The sequence below is a fragment of the Scyliorhinus canicula genome, chromosome 19 (genome assembly GCF_902713615.1).
Source record: "Scyliorhinus canicula chromosome 19, sScyCan1.1, whole genome shotgun sequence".
NCBI lineage: Eukaryota > Metazoa > Chordata > Chondrichthyes > Carcharhiniformes > Scyliorhinidae > Scyliorhinus > Scyliorhinus canicula.
This window is the reverse complement of record NC_052164.1, coordinates 33081750-33097068: the sequence shown is the minus strand read 5'-3', so window position 1 is coordinate 33097068 and position 15319 is coordinate 33081750. Positions and strand designations below refer to the sequence as shown.

General features: G+C 44.6%; 1 protein-coding gene across 1 annotated transcript in view; it reads right to left on the bottom strand.

Annotated features, from left to right (window-relative positions):
* LOC119953941 (speckle-type POZ protein) overlaps positions 1–14083 on the bottom strand; it is a 138340-nt gene extending 124257 nt beyond the window's left edge. The window contains exon 1 of the mRNA XM_038778645.1: positions 13931–14083. The gene's annotated coding sequence lies outside the window, so the exon portion shown is untranslated. The remainder of the gene's footprint in view (positions 1–13930) is intronic.
* Between the last annotated feature and the right edge of the window lie 1236 nt (positions 14084–15319).

Genomic DNA, 15319 nt, shown 5'->3' with positions numbered 1-15319 from the left:
CCATTTGCCCCCAGGACTATTGCTACACTCTCAAGCTTCCTGTCAGATATTAAGGTTAAGTCAAGATTTCATCTAGTTTAAATGTCCACAAAATCAAAGTCACTGCCCTCCTCTCCCACCTGCACTGCTGTAGCTCTGCCAGCAAGGTATTCAGCTTCCACCTCAGACCAAGTCCAAAGCGGACACTTCAACATGGTTCAACATAGAGAGCTTACTTCCCCCATATAAGGTCACTTACTTGCACATCTGAAATATCACAAGCTTCAACTCGAAGTTGCCAGTGCTGCCCGTTACCTATCCCATGGAATCCCTACAGTTCAAGAGGTGGCCATTCGACCCATCGAGGCTACACAATCTTCAAACGAGCACTCTACCCACGCCCACTCTCCGGTACTCATTCCCCCCATCCCATCCCCGTAATCCCATAACCTAACCTGCACATCCCTGGGCAATTTATTATGGCCAATCCACCTAACACGCACATCTTTGTACTGTGGAAGGAAACTGAATCACCCGCAAGAAGCCCACAGACACGGGGAGAACGAACAAACTCCAGACAGACAGTGACCCAAGACTGGAATTGAACCCGAGGCCCTGGAGCTGTGAGGCAGCAGTATTAACCACTGTGTCACCGTGCCGCCCTATGTTTTCTACGACACCAATATCCACATTTTCCAACAGGCCGAGTCAATCTCCAGATGAAAACCTATTCAGAATGCTCCAATTTGCATTTACACCAAGACCCAAACCAGGTTCCATTGCTTTGCCATGCCCCAGGGCAGATCCTCATCTTCACTTTTTAAATCCCTCCATGTCTTCTCATGCCCTACCTCGTGATGGGACATCACATCACACCTCCATCCAAACTTTTTTCCATTCTTCCTCAGTCTGTAAAGAATAAAGAACTACATTTATATAGTCAGGATCTCACAAATCGCTAGTGAACTACCTTTGGAATGTAGTCATCATTGCTTTTAAGGCAAAGCAGTAGTAATTTTGCATACAGCAAGGTCATACAAACAGTCACAAGATAAACAACGGATTAATCAGGTTTTTGGTTGTGTTACTTGAGAGATAAATAGAACTGCCCTGTTCCTCTTCCAATAATGCCACATACCTGCTACAGCAATTCAAATAAGCAAACTGCATTTAGCAACTCATCTGCAAAATTCTGACAATGGAGCACCCCCTCAATGCCACATCAACTAAGGTTGTGTCCCAACCAAGCAACAGACCTTGAACCACAACATTCTGACTCAGAGGCCATTGTGCCAACACTGAAGCAAGTTGGGATTGAGGTATCCTTCCATTCTGCTGCACATGGGACATCATTTAGCCTTGCATGTTTCAGGTGCAAAATAATTATAATCACAGTGGCTGAACGCTCAGTATTTTAAGTGCTCAAAAAAGTTATTTCCAATACAGTAATTTAACAAAAAAGTCTTAAGGTGCTTCATCTGACAGAACCACTTCCTGAAGTTCTTGCTCCTGTAGAAACCACTCAGTTTATACTGTTATATTCAATTTGACTCCATACTCCCTCCTCTTGTCCACCTGTTCCCACCAACATTAGTGATTCCTCCGATGCTCTACATCATATCAACAACTTCCAGTTCCCAGGCCCCAACCACCTTCTCTTGACCATGGATGTCCAATCTTTTTCATCTCCATTCCCCACCAGGTTGGTGAGGGTCCTATGTTTCTTCCTCGAACAGAGGCCTGAACACTCCCCATCCACCACCATCTCTTCCGTCTGGCTGAACTTGTCCTCTCACTCAACAATTTATCCTTTAACATGGGATGGGTTACACCTGAACTGGAGGGGCACCAATATCCTGTCAGGGAGATTTGCTAGTGTGGTTCGGGTGGGTTTAAACTAATGTGGCAGGGGGGTGGGAATCAAAACAGTAAGCCAGCAAATGTAGAGACTGGGGATGAGCATGGTACCAGGGCCAGGCTGGCTAAGAGGAAGGGCAGGCTGGGAGAGGTCGAACTCAGTGGGCTTGGAGGTCTGGAGTGCATCTGCTTCAATGCACGGAGTATAACAGGTAAGACAGATGAACTCGATTCATGCGCGGAACTTGGTTGCAGTTGCGGAAATCGAGCTTGGTTAAAGAAAGGGACAGGACTGGCAGCTAAATATTCCTGGATATATGCTTTTTAGGTGAGACAAGAGGGGAAGGTAAAAGAGGTGGGGGAGTTGAAATACTGGTTAGAGAACATGTTACAGCTGTTCAGAGGGAGGACACCTTGGACGAATCAAGTAAAGAGACACTGTGGGTAAAACCCAGAAACAGGAAGGGGGCAGTCACAATGATAGAGGTGTACAGGCCTCCGAACAGCCAATGTGAAGTTGAAGAACAGATATGTAAGCAGATTCTGGATAGATGTAGAAATAATCAGGTTGTTGTAGTGGGAGACTTCAATTTTCCTCATATTGACTGCAAATCCCCAAGGTTTAAGGGTCCGGATCATGAGGAATTTGTTTGAAGAACAAAGAAAAGTACAGCACAGGAACAGGCCCTTCGGCCCTCCAAGCCTGTGCCGACCATGCTGTCTGTCTAAACTAAAATCTTCTACACTTCCTGGGTCTGTATCCCTCAATTCCCATCCTTTCATGTATTTGTCAAGATGCCCCTTAAATGTCACTATCGTCCCTGCTTCCACCACCTCCTCCGGCAGCGAGTTCCAGGCACCCACTACCCTCTGTGTAAAAAGACTTGCCTCGTACATCTCCTCTAAATCTTGCCGCTCGCACTATGCCCCCTAGTAATTGACCCCTCTACCCTGGGAAAAAGCCTCAGACTATCCACTCTGTCTATGCCCCTCATAATTTTGTAGACCTCTATCAGGTCACCCCCTCAACCTCCGTTGTTCCAGTGAGAACGAAACAAGTTTATTCAACCTCTCCTGATAGTTAATGCCCTCCATACCAGGCAACATCCTGGTAAATTTCTTCTGCACCCTCTAAAGCCTCCACATCCTTCTGGTAGTGTGGCGACCAGAATTGAACACCATACTCCAAGTGTGGCCTAACTAAGGTTCTATACAGCTGCAACATGACTTGCCAATTTTTATACTCAATGCCCCGGCCAATGAAGGCAAGCATGCCGTATGCCTTCTTGACTGCCTTCTCCACCTGTGTTGTCCCTTTCAGTGACCTGTGGACCTGTACACCTAGATCTCTCTGACTGTCAATACTCTTGAGGGTTCTACCATTCACTGTATATTCCCTACCTGTATTAGACCTTCCAAAATGCATTACCTGACATTCGTCCGGATTAAACTCCATCTGCCATCTCTCCACCCAAGTCTCCAAATGACCTAAATCCTTTACTGTGTCCAGGAAGGTTTTTTGGGACAATATGTGGATAGTCCGACTAGAGACGGGGCTTGGTACTAGGGAACTAGCCTGGTCAGATCAAAGTTGCAATGGGGGAACATGTGGCGAACAATGACCACAATTTCATAAGCTTTTGGATACTCATGGAAAAGGGCGAGTGTTGTCCTAGGGTTAAGGTGCTAAATTGGGGGAAGGCTAACTACAGCCAGATTAGGCAGGATTTGGAGGCTGTTGTTTGGGAGAGGCTGTTTGAGGGTAAATCCACATTTAGCATGTGGGAGTCTTTTAAGGAGTAGTTGATGGGAATGCAGGACAGGCATGTGCCGATGAAAAGGAAAGACAGGAAAGGCAACAGGAATCGTGGATGACCAGGAAAATTGCAAGTCCAGTCAAAAAGAAAGAAATTGCATACATAACGTATAGGCAACTAAAATCAGATGAAGCATTTGAAGAATACAGGGAGAAGTAGATAAGAACTCAAACCGGTCGAGGGGGCAAAAAGGAGTCACACAAAATGTCCTTGGAAGACAGGATTTTAAGGAGAATCCCAAGGCATTTTATACGTATATTAGGAACAAGAGGGTAGCTAGAGAAAGAATTGGTCCACTCAAGGACAATGGGGGGGAAGTTATGCGAAGAACCAAATGAAGTAGGTGAGATCCTTAATGAGTACTTTGAATCGGTATTCATAAAGGAGAGGGACACGTTGATTGGTGGTGTCTCAGAGGGATATATATATATATATATATAAACACTTTAGAACACGTCATTATTACGAGGGAGGAATAGTTAGGAGTGTTAAAAAGCATTAAGGTAGACGAATCACCAGGGCCAGATGGCATCTATCCCAGATTACTGAGGGAGACAAGAGACAAAATCGCTGGGCCTCTAACTTTGTTGGCCACAGGTGAGGTCCCAGAGGATTGGAGGATAGCCAATGTTGTCCCGTTATTTAAGAAGGGTAGCAAGGGGACCTGTTTGTGGAGGGGAGGTTCGCGAGCTTGGGGGAGTTAGAGGGGAAGTTTGGGCTCCCCCCGGGGAGCATGTTTAGGTACATCCAGGTGAGGGTGTTTGCCAGGCAGCAGGTGGAGGGGTTCCCCTTGCTGCCCCCACGGGGGTGCAGGATAGGGTGCTCTCGGGGGTGTGGGTTGGAGGAGGGAGGATTTCGGACATATACCAGGTAATACGAGGCCTCGGTGGAGGAACTGAAGGGTAAATGGGAAGAGGAGCTGGGTGAGGAGATTGAGGAGGGGACATGGGCGGATGCCCTGGAGAGAGTGAATTCCTCCTCCTCCTGTGCGAGGCTTAGCCTCATACAGTTCAAGGTGCTGCATAGGGCCCACATGACGGGGACAAGGATGAGTAGGTTCTTCGGCGGCGAGGACAGGTGTGCTAGGTGCTCGGAAGCCCAGCAAACCACGCCCATATGTTTTGGGCGTGCCCAGCGTTGGGGGAGTTTTGGAAGGGGGTAGCAAAGACGGTGTCGAGGGTGGTGGGATCCAGGGTCGAGCCAGGCTGGGGACTCGCAATTTTTGGGGTGGCAGTGGAGCCGGGAGTGCAGGAGGCGATAGAGGCCGGGGTCCTGGCCTTTGCGTCCCTAGTAGCCCGGAGGAGGATCTTGCTTCAATGGAAGGATGCGAGGCCCCCAAGCGTGGAGGCCTGGATCTCGGATATGGCGGGGTTCATTAAATTGGAGAGGGTGAAATTTGCCCTAAGGGGATCAGTACAAGGGTTTTTCAGGCGGTGGCAGCCGTTTCTGGACTTCCTGGCGGAACGGTAGGGAAATAGGCCGACAGCAGCAGCCGGGGGGGGGGGGGGGTGTAAGGATTGGGGGGAGGGAGAACTGTGCACATGGGTTTGTGGAGGGTGCTATCTCCCTCTTGTTTTTTTTTCTTCCTTTTCTTTTTCTTTCTTTGTTGTTGTTTTTCTTTTTGTTTGAAGTTGCTATTGAAGCTGGGGGGGTATTGTTCATGAGGTGTTACCGCGGTTGTATGTTAATGGAGCTAAGATGTTTATATTTTGTATTCTATTTTGCAAAAATTTCAATAAAAATTATTTTATTTTTTTTAAAAAGGGTAGCAAGGATAACCCGGGTAATTATAGGCCAGCGAGCTTGACGTTCAACAATGGTGAAATTGTTGGAAAGATTCTCAGGGATAAGATCCATGTACATTTGGAAGTGAATGGTCTTATTAGCGACAGACAGCATGGTTTTTTCAGTCTGAATGTTGTTGAACTCAATGTTACTCTTGGAATGCTGTAACATGACTAATTGGAAGATGAGATGCTGTTCCTCCAGTTTCCGTTAGGCTTCACTGGAACATTGCAGCAGGCCAGGGACTGACATGTGGATGTAAGTGCAAAACGGTGAGTTGAAATGGCAAACAACAAGGAGGTCTGGGTCCTGATTGTGGATGGACCAAAGGTGTTCTGCAAAGCGGTCACCCAGTCTCTTCAATTTAAAGGAGTCCTTACAGGGAGGTCATGTCTCACTAATTTAACTGAGTTTTTTTGAGGAGGCGAGAAAAATGATTAATGAGGGAAGGGCTGTGAACGTTGTCTACATGAACTTTAATAAAGCATTTGACAAGGTTCCTCATCGCAGGCTAGTGCGAAAGATTAAAGCACACAGGGTCAGAGGTGAACGCGCTAGATGGATTCAGAACTGGCTTGGCCATAGAAGACAGAAGGTAGCAGTGGAAGGGTGTTTTTTCCGATGGAGGTCTGTAACTAGTGGTGTTCCACAGGGCTCAGTAGGACCTCTGCTGTTTATAATACATACGAAGGACTTGGAAGAAAACGTAGCTGGTCTGATTAGCAAGTTTACGGATGATACTAAGATTGCAGGAGTTGCGGAGAATGATGAAGATTGCCAGAGAATACTGCAGATATAGATGGGCTGCAAAAATGGGCGGAGAAATGGCAGACGGAATTTAGCCCAGACAAATGTGAGGTGATGCATTTTTGCTAGATCCAATTCAGATGAGAGCTATAAAATAAATGGCAGAACTATCAGGAGCATAGGCACAGACAGACTTTCCACAAGTATCAATTACAAACCCACTGACTCCCACAACTACCTCAACTACAGCTCTTCCCTCCCCACATCCTGTAAGGACTGTGAACTCTCGTCTCCACCTCCATCTCATTTTTTTTCTAGCAATTTATCATTTCTTCACTGATCTGTTTTTCCCTTGTTATTGTCTTTCGCCCCCCCCCCCCCCCCCCGCCACCCCCACCCCCACCCCCACCCCCACATTCACTTGGGCCATCTATTCCCTGTTCCTTGTTTCCCTTTGACACACTGCTCACCTTTGTCCTGCCATTCAAGCATTCTAATCTCTTAGCCTTAATCATCTCCATTTACATTTCTTTTGTCTTTCTGTCCACATCTTTATCAATCTCCACTTATCGCTGGTCCCTATCCAGTCCCACCGCCCCAACCCCCCTCCCCCCACCGCCCCAACCCCCCACCGCCCCAACCCCCCTCCCCCCACCGCCCCAACCCCCCACCGCCCCACCCCCACCACACAACAGTATTCCTATGACCCTACTTCCAGTTCTCTCCTGCTTTGACAAAGTCATCCATCCTCGAAACTTCAGCTCCCTTCTCTCTCCATAGATGCTGCCAGGCCTGCTGAAATTGTCCAGCATTTTCTGATTTTGTTTCAGATTCCAGCATCCGCAGTAATGTGCTCTTTTTATATCAAAAAAAATTTAGAATGCCCAATTCATTTTTTCCAAATTAAAGGGCCAGTCCAACTACCCTGCACATCTTCGGATTGTGAGAATGAAGCCCACGCAAACACGGGGAGAATGTGCAAACTCCACATGGACAGTGACCCAGAGGCGGGATCGAACCTGGGACCTTGGCGCAGTGATGCAGCAGTGCTAACCTAGTAATTTTCTCACATCAATTTACACTGTGGGTTCCCTAGCAGCCAATCAACTGTAAAAGTACACAAGTTTGCACATGTGCACTGATTTTAAAGATGAAAACAGTAAATAAGTCACTGAAGCCACTACAGCATCTTGTTCTGGACCTCCATGCAGGTCCTCAACAAACTGATTTACAGGGGACATGTAAGAGTGCTCCAGCTAGTTTGGACAGCAAATTTAACTTTCTTCAACAGTTCATTGAGGCGAGACTGGAAAGCAACTAGAACAGGCATGTCATTAGTGTTAATGTCATGGACAAATTTGAGGGTGGTGCCAACAAATGTGTACTGAAATCATCATGCACTGTGGGAAACACCAGGTTCCAAGTTTCTCCCCCTATGAACTTGAAGTTTACCAGTCTATTAGCTTTCCGCAATAGAAGTAAGTGACCATTATTACTCAAAGTATGGCAAGTGGCATTTAGCAGAGGCAGGCTTCTACTTTAATGGGAAGTTTTCACAGTAACTTCATTATTATTATTACTTGGTTCACAGCAAACAACGAGACATAAAACCCTAATGCAGAAAGGATAAAACATCTCAGATCTAACTGGGTGACTAGGAGAAAGGTTCAAACAACATAAACTGGCCTTCTAGCTTGCAATCATGTGAATGTTTGATAATGTAACTATAAGAAGTAATTCCAGTGCTTTCAGTGGAAGTACTCCCATTTGGCTCCTACAAAAGCACAAGTGTTCCTGTATCTGTGCACACAGAACAAGTACGCTGTGGGAGTCTAGTGTGAAAATAATCATTTTGAACATCACAGGCTGCGGAGCACAGAATTGGCTGTGCTGATGGTAATTAAATGCTACACACTCAAGACCTTCTTTCAAATTCAAGATGATGGCAGTGAAATTCCTGGAGTTCCCATTATGTAGCAACAATGAATATTGAAAATTTGAAAACAAGTGCAAGGAAAAGAATCAGTTGTTAATGCAAGTAAGCATAAGTGAGTAAATTACACACTGAATGAGTGAAGTAGCCATTATTTAGTCTGGTGCTCCTTTAGGATAACATTTGCATTCATTTCTGCTGTTCCTTCTGTATCTGAACCAACATTTCAGTTTGGAGTCTAAATGCTTCTGCTGCTCAGCTGCCTGCTCAGGTTGGTGCAGTACAACAGTTCACAATTATAAACTTACTGATCCACTGACAATAATAAACTGTAACAAACCCCATCATCTGATTAAATGTAGAATGTCTTCAGGTATGTCATTAAAATGACTCACATCTTTTGACCTTTCTCACACCCACTATACTGAAAAGCTCCATAAAGCTCCACTGCATCACAGTCAGAAAGAAAAGACACGATTTGAAGATATGGGGACTGAAGGAAACTGAATGCATTGATCCAATTGTGAGATTCAGATGGTACTTTTGTGGTTTAGGATGTTATTTGAACCCCTCAATTAGATTATCTCATACAAAAGGCAATGTCACTTCCCGATAATCCACCACAGATAAAATTATAAACGCCCCAAATGTAATCCACCGGTAACTGCTATCACAGAGCTGATTTTGTCATCAGAACCCCCTGAATGGATTTTGACCGCTCTCTCTTCCCCCCCCCCTCTCTTCTCTCTCCCCCACACACACACACACACACACACACACACACACACACACACACACACACACACACACACACACACACACACACACACACACACACACACACCTCAGTCTGTGCACTACACAATTTGCCCAGAGAATCCATTATCAAGCAGCTGCCAATAAGTACAGATTACTGTTGGTACTGGCTACTGAACCACACAATTCCAGTCATCATCTGTAACACAGGAAAATGTATACAGTGCAGTGGAAATTCCTTTAATGATGTGAAATATTTTTAAGATTGCTCCTAGCAAATCCACCAACAAGAAAAAAAGAACTTTACTTTCCATCACCAAGTACCGTGTCATCAATGACATGCCTGCCTTTGTTGTAGCCTTCTTCTTTGAAAACCAAAATTCGACTTCCTATTCAGAGCACTTAAAAGCTTCCCAAATATCTGGCTCGCTTTCCATCTCAACCCAGACAATGCTCTGCCTGCTCAACTCCAAGGTTCTCAGAGAAACAGTATGCATTAAGTGTAATTACCAGCACACACCAGAAGAATACATCTGCCATTTATATTAAAACAGTACAGACCTGCACATGGAAAATAGATGCCAAATTGATCTGCTAAAAGACAGCTAGGATAAGATGAATTTGATAAGATTTATGAAAACCAGTAGGTAGCAGCTCTGAAAACACAAAACTAGAAGAGAGCTTCCATAGATCTGATTCTACCGTTGAACAACCAACAGCTAATTGGTCAAGAACTTCAACCCAACAATGACAACTAGCTTAAACATCAAAGGTGACAGGATAGCAAATATGTATACATTAGCCAGCTACATCAATCTCAACTACTTAGAGTTTTTCAAAATGAATTAATTTTTAAACAAAAATGAAATTGAAACTCGTTTCTTGTTCTACATTTTCAATAAAACAATTAACATGATTTTGGGACCTAACTTGAAGCAGATGCCATGCCTGTTTATTAAAATGATCCAATGCATTGGCACCCAATGTTAAACAGTTATCTCTGGTGATATCATTCCAGCTTGCACTGCCAAATCTGGTAACCCAACAAGCAATCTGCCATCAATGGTGCAAAGAGTCATATGGACTCAAAACATTAACTCTAATTTCTCACTTCATAGATGCTGCCTATCTACCATATCAAGATACAGATCCTCACATTGTTATACTAAGAAATCAAAACCATTAGAGACAGATAAATTCTTGACTAATAAGGGAATCACAGGTTATGGGGAGAAGGCAGGTAAATGGGGATGAGAAACATATCCGCCACGATTGAATGGTGGAGCAGACTCCATTTGCCGAATGGCCTAATTCTGCTCCTATGTCGTACGGTCTTACTACGTTTAATAACATTACTGAAATACAGACGCTGCCGATGGCTTCGCTACCGAAAAGGAAACGCAAGTAGAATCCTTCGTATCGAGAACCTGAAGAAGTTTCAAGGCCATTAATCTGACAGACTCAGGTTATGAATAATTGTAATTGGAATGCTAGAAAAACATGGCTAACAGCTGGTTTGTGATGCAGAGCAATGCCAACAATGCGGGTTCAATCCCCATACTGCCCGAGGTTATTCATGAAGACCTCGCCTTCACAACCTTGCCCCTCGCCTGAGATGTGGCCATCCTCGGGTTAAATCACCATCAGTCAGCTCTCCCCCTCAAAAGGAATAGCACCAATGGGCATCTGGCGACTTTACATTTACTAGAGGGCTGTGCAGTAATGAGAGCCAAAGAGTGATGACTAAGAGGCAAAAGATAAAATAGCAAAGAGGAGAGTACATCAGGCTTCACGAATTAATAATCTGCAAGCTTCATCATAATCATAGAATTTACAGTGCAGGAGGCCATTCAGCCCATCGAGTCTGCACTGGCCCTTGGAAAGAGCACCCTACCTAAGCCCACACCCCCACCCTATCCCGCAACCCCACCAAATCCCTTTGGACACCAACGGGCAATTTAGCATGGCCAATCCACCTAACCTGCACATTTCTGGAATGTGGGAGGTAACAGAGCACCCGGAAAAAACCCACGCAGACACGGGTAGAACGTGCAGACGTCATACAGACAGTGACCCAAGCCGGGAATCGAACCTGGGACCTGTGGCTTACACTTGCACCATCTTTGAAAAGTTGCACCATCTTTGAAAAGTACTGACACTCAACAATTGAACACTTCAGAAACTCAAGATGTTGCAGCATGGCAATTAAATCATCATCTTTCATGATGGATGTTTGCCACATCCTTTACAGACTGATTCCTACGCTGACAATGCCACTGGACATCACCAAAATAACTTTCTTCAAATGTGACCCTAGACGGTGATTGGGATTGACAGGTTATTCCACCATTGGGAGCATCACAGCCAGTCCAATCCGGTTTCCAATCACCAAGCAGAAAAAGGCTTTTTCAGTCAAGGAACAAAAAGCTCAGGGATCATCTAGCTTAGCACAAACTAGGAACTAAATCTAGAATTATCTTTTTCTCTTTGTATGAAGGTCACACGGGGTGGTGCATTTACCATAGAGTCACAAGGGAAGCAAGTCTCCTATTTTAAATAATTACCATACGTGGACATCAAGTACAATCCTGAGTCAATACTTTAATGTTTGTCTTGAGATGATTTCAAGCCATGGCCCTCGAATACAAGTAGCTCTGTTTTCCTACCATTATTTCCAGTAAATGTCATTAAATGTTTTGGCAGCAACAGTGCTCATAATCTCTGCATTACATCTAACATTTTAAATGAGTACAGAGTCATGGACATTAAAAATATTCAAAATGCAGTTGGATACTCAGCTGAACTTCAAAACAAATGATCATTTCTCATTCACTGTTCTTAAGTTTATCTATATATATTTTGCTCCTGGTGAGGAGAAAAAAAGATGCAAATAATCCATGCTGCAATGGTTGTTGATTAACAACTTCCACAATAAAGTGCCATTTTCTTTTCTCAACGTTGGCTTCAAGTAGCTTTCAAATTTTATTTATTGGTTGATGCTCTGGAGATTTCAGTCAATGCCATGAAATGGTGCTTCAGAAACAGTTTAAAGTAACCAATACAAATATCATAGAAAAGCTGGTTACGCCTATCAGGTTCACATTTTGAACAGAAAAATTATGCTTTCAGGAACAATGAATATTATGATCATTCCCTAAAAATGGCTGGCCAGGACTCAACCAGTGAACTTCAGCATATCCACCCACCATTCATTCCAACACCCAGCTAACAATCTCAAAGTATAAAGTACTACAGCAGCTGCAGATTAAATCACTTCATTTTACATAAATAGGCACATCAGGATTACTATTGCTCCAGTTCAGGATAGCAGTATGAAAAATGTAGCTGCATGAAACCACCACAGCTGAACAAATGTATTTTTTTTAAACCTGAAATACAGCGGAATTTAAAAAATGAATTAGATTTGCTATGAGCCAGCAGTTTTTAGAGGAGTAAGAACAGGAATGGGCAAACCGAGAAGATAAATCTATATTGATTTTTTAAAAATTGAATGATCTGTTAAAAGAAACACTTCACACAATGAAGCATTGTTGCATATGTAATAATAGCATAGGAGGGGTGATTTAGCTTGGACTAATTCAATCCTTCACTGCAATAAAGATGCTTACAAATTGTAAAAATCCCAATTCTGACACCTAACAAGAGGACATAATATGTATATTTTCACAAATCAGAATGACTCAACAAAGTCAACCGAAATAAATAGTCAGGATTATTTGTTGGATGTAAAAATGTATTTATGAATAGAAATACTGGCCTATTTCACTCAATATTGCACACAGGACTGAATCTGGGTTGCACACACACACTCCACACCCTTGCCCAATGTTTGCCACAATGTCAACCCTCACTCTCCTCTTTTCTGTTGTTACCTCAATTGTTTTTTTGCCCTTCCTGCTCAACAAACCAAACATTTGATGGTAGTTATAAAATTCTGGCAACACCACTGCGCAAGTGACCCACAGATGCTACACAATGACAGGGCAGTCGCTGTTTGCACAAGAACAACATCAATACTACTGCACAAGCTGAGGACTGTCAAATGCTCGGCCTGACTTAAATCCATCTTTACCACCACTGGTCCAGGGTCTGGTAAATTGAAGAGGGTGCACCATGCAGCTACATGGTCGCTACTGACCAATGAAAGCGACAGAAAGTGACACTTCTGACAGTGACGATGATCTAATGAGACTGATGGAAAGTAGCAGCCACTGCTGATGAATGGATAGGCTCAGGAGTGAAACTCCACCAGGGGTTTCTTGTATTTTAGTTTGCCCGACTGAAGGTCAAAAGAGCCACTCTGTATTCCAACAGTTAAAACCGACTGGAATTGTGATGCTCTGAGGGCAGTTAAGACTATCCTGGCCTGATCTCAAGGGGAGCTGCTGTGACATCACAGGAGTTGGTGACCTCAGGAGTCAACAGGACTGATCCACCATCCCCAATTCGAGTCCAAAAAAAAATCTGCGTCAAACGCAGTCCAAATGGCCGGATAAACAGGGCAACTTCAAAGCAAAACTTTGCACCAATACTTTGTCAAGAGTCAGGAAAAGGCCCATACATCCCCCACCCCACCCCCAGCCCATGCATTTAATGCGATCAGGCAGATTCCGAGATGCTGCCTTTCGCTTTATGTAAGAATACAAAGGTAAATAGGCCGACAAGTCACTTTTAAAAGGAGAGAGCAGCTCCAGATGCTTCCAGAACATTAACTGAGGCCGGGGGGAGGGGGCAGATGCAAGCACTGGATCTCGCCTTGGCCTCCAGCCCCCACCCTCCCCGGAGTGGGTGGGTGGCTGGATGTTGGGGTAGTGGGTAGGGGGAGGTTGTAGGATGGGGCGAGCGGAAAGTTTATGAAGCGCTGAAGGGGCTGGCGGCGCGGCCTGCGGGACTGCAGCAGCCTGCGGAGGGAAGGCGGAAGCCTCCCCCACCTCCTGACCGCCCCCCGCTCGCCCCATTTTAAAACAAAATCTGCCCGTGTTTTTTTTTCTCCTCCTCCTCCTCCTCCTCCCCCTCCCCAGGCCGACATACTCACAGACTCTCGCGGCTTTGCTGCGGGCCTTGCCACCATCCCCCACCCCCCAGCGACCTCTCGCCGCCGCCTCTGAGCCGGGACCTCACGAGTTAAACAAGCGTCTCGCATCCCATCCGGGACCCACAAGTGCCCAGCCGGAAATGGCGTCGTCGTCACGCCTGCGCACAGACAGTCCTCCCACTGCCGCCTTGTTGTCAGGCGCATGCGTGTTTCCCTTGTTGTGTCTATTTGAAGGGTCGCCATCATTGATAAAGGCACGAAGCAAAGAAGTAACTCAATGCAATGTAGCAAAACTCATTAATTGTCACAATGTTATATGCAAAATACATATGTTTACACAAAAGCATAGTTAGTAACAGGAGTGATGCAGAAAAGGCATTTTCGAGTTTATAGTATCTGATGAAAGGTCATAGACTGAAATGTTGTTTCTCTCTCCACAGATGAGTCATATAGCTGTTTGTATTATCATTTTTCATACGTGCATGGCCCTAAAAAGGTTCGATTTTGACGTTAGCTTCGATGTACTTATTTGGCATTCTGAAGCCTATTGTAATTCTGAACGTGAATCTGATTTTTTTTTAAAGTAAAATCCTCATCTACTCACTTATTTCTAACCCTTGTACATTTTATTCTTTCTTGAACACAAACTAATATTATTAGTTCCAGTCTTCCCACTGCAGCGGTTCAAGAAGGCAGCACGTCATCATCTTCTCAGGGGGCAATTAGGAATGGGCAATAAATGCTGGCCTAACCAGTGAAACCCACGGGCCTTGAATTAGTTTTTTAAAATGGATATTATAACATTGAATGCTAATATTAAAGCTCCAAGTGCTCGTAATATAAGGGCAGAAATGAATGGCTGAACATTAATCTGGCAGGAACAATGTGATGTGGAAGATCCCAGTCTGAAATTCAATTTACATAAACTATTACCTGTAAGTAAAAGCAAAATAATGTGGAAAGAGAAACAGAGTTAATGTTTCAAATCCAATGTGACTTCTTCAGACCCTCTCCTCAGACACAGCCAGACCTCCCAAGTCTTTCCAGCATTTTGTGTTTTTATTACTTACTGGCCGGAATTCTCAGACTGTTGGGATTCTCTTTTCCCAATCGGAGCGCACCCCGACCCAAGTTTCCCGGCCACATGGAGTAGTTTAAATGGGAAATCCTACTGACAAGCGGTGGGAAGAGAGAATCCTGCCACCAGCAAAAGGCATGCTGCCAAGAAACACGCAGCTAGGGGGACAGCTATTTAAAACAAATTGATGTGAAATTAGCAAAAGGAACAAGCTTTTCACTCTATCCAATGGAAGGATCATGACATTACAAAGAGCACATTCATGGCTGGCACCCTCGAGGTGCTGCTGGCTGCATTGCAGGGCTTTCTCC